A 2,064-nucleotide genomic window follows, 5' to 3' on the forward strand; every position below is an offset into this window, starting at 1 on the left:
GGAGAATATAAATGAAGAGAAAAGGGATACTGGTGTACCGGAGTGACCTGGCAGCAGCATTGCCCCTTCTTCTCAGGGTGTAGGAGCTGAGCTTTGCAGTGATCACTGTTGTCAGGAAGAACATTACAGCTCTGGCTGTCCTTTGCTTTTGGTACATGTAGCCTGGAGTAGCTGGAAGCAGCAGGGTGGTTTGGTGTGCTGGAGCAGGATTAGAGAGCTGTTGTTGGTAGGTCACATGATGAATTCTATCACAATTTTATGGCTAATTGCATCATGAGGCTGCTTTTATGCACCTCCTTCCCAGGGATTTAGGTTGGGATTTTCAGAGGAAGTTAAGCACCTGATGCATTTCAGTGAAACTGGGTGTCACACTGTGGCTTGACTGGTGAATAATCACATGAGTGCCCTGGGCAGGGCCCTTCCCCAATTCTCCTGCCACACCTTTATGATACTTTGAAAGGAATGGGTTCAGTGTTCTGTGTGGTGGGCCCCTATAGGGGTACTCATGGTATGGCTGCAGCTGACTCAGGGCTCCACCTCCCCCACACCCCGTCCACTTCCCAACCGTGGATGACAGTGCTTTATGGTTCACAGTCACTGCTCCAGTTCTTTGGCTCCATTTGCCTCATGCCAACTGTAGCTCCGATGTGTAACCCTACACTGGGCCACCTCAGGTTGTGGCATGGGTGTGCCCGGTGTTGCTTTCTGCCGCCTGCTTCCAATCCTTATCCCTGAGTTAAAGACTGTGGGCCATCCCTCACCAGACCCCTTCTGACTTGACCCAATGGGTCTCAACCAAAATCAAAAACAATGAAGAACACCCCCCCCCCAAAAAAAACAACAAAATGATTTTCCCAAGAAAACTGAGGCTTTTAGCTAAAAGCTTCTCTCATTCCTTGGAGTCTCAGACTAACAGAGAGTCCAGGAATGAGTCTTGGAGGCATACCCTTCCCTATGCCTGAAGAAGGGTAACTGTACCCGAAAGCTTGCCAAGAACTTCTTTCCAACTACTCAGTTGGTCTAATAAAAGATACCACATTTACTCAAAGAACCTTGCCTGCCTATGTCCTTAGACCAATGCGGCTACAACCAAAAACTCAGTAGTGTGAAGGAGGGTGAGAAGGTGTGGGAACCCTCCTACACACTCTTCCCCCACCCCCGCTACTGTGCACTGCCGCCCAGCAGCACGTGGCTCCAGCCAGAGCTGTACTTGGTGGCAAGGAGTGTAGCCAGGCTAGCCTACTTCTATCCTGTGGGGCTTCCTGTGGCGCACATGTAGCTCCCAGCACTCCTGCACCACTGGGAGGAAGGCTTACATGACAGAACAGGCTGCCTTCACCGCTCCCTGCTGTACAGGTCCCAGGACTCCTGCACAGGCCACAAGCACCCTGAGCACCTGCTGCTGCTGCTGCTGCCGGTGGGGCCTGTGCACCATTGGAGGGACTGTGTAAGGGGTCCCACATGCACCAACCCTCCCTTACACCCACATCCTGCTCCGCGCTCCTCCTAACCTCCTCTGCACTCCAACCAGCCTCAGTCCCATACTCCGTGCTCTTACCCAGCTGCAGCTCCTCCTCCCCCTACTCCTGCCACTTCTCTACCTGCTGCTCAGAGCAAGTGCTGCAGCAGGGAGATGAGTAGGAGCCAATGGATGCTGGTGAAGCCAAGCAGTTTCCCCAGCAGCTGCAGAAGTAGTAGCAGCAGGAGCCCCTCCTGGAAGCTGTGTGCTGGATGTGGTGTACTTTCATTTTAGCTACGTTTTTGATACAGTTTCCCACAACACTTTTGCAGGCAAGCTGAGGAAGTATGGACTGGATGAATGGACCGTAAGTAAGGTGGATACAAAACTGGCTGGAGCATCAGGCTCAGAGGAGATTAATCAATAGCTCGATGTCTAGTCGGTAGCTGGTATCAAGTGGAGTGCCCCAGGGGTTGGTCCTGGGGCTGGTTTTGTTCAATGTCTTTATCAACAACCTGGAAGATGGCTTAAAGTGCATGCTCAGCAAGTTTGCAGATGACACCGAGATTGGGGGAGTAATAAATATGTTGGAGGGTAGGGCTAGG

The 2,064-nt window shown here is 51.9% G+C and overlaps 1 long non-coding RNA gene across 1 annotated transcript in view; it reads right to left on the bottom strand.

Annotated features, from left to right (window-relative positions):
- The window catches only part of LOC109289506, a 7,521-nt gene extending 6,497 nt beyond the window's left edge, over positions 1 to 1,024 (bottom strand). Inside the window, exon 1 of the long non-coding RNA XR_002095389.1 lies at positions 48 to 1,024. This is a non-coding gene — a long non-coding RNA (uncharacterized LOC109289506). The remainder of the gene's footprint in view (positions 1 to 47) is intronic.
- Positions 1,025 to 2,064: the final 1,040 nt, after the last annotated feature.

The sequence above is a fragment of the Gavialis gangeticus genome, unplaced genomic scaffold, assembly GCF_001723915.1.
Source record: "Gavialis gangeticus isolate Ggan-Ray unplaced genomic scaffold, GavGan_comp1, whole genome shotgun sequence".
NCBI lineage: Eukaryota > Metazoa > Chordata > Crocodylia > Gavialidae > Gavialis > Gavialis gangeticus.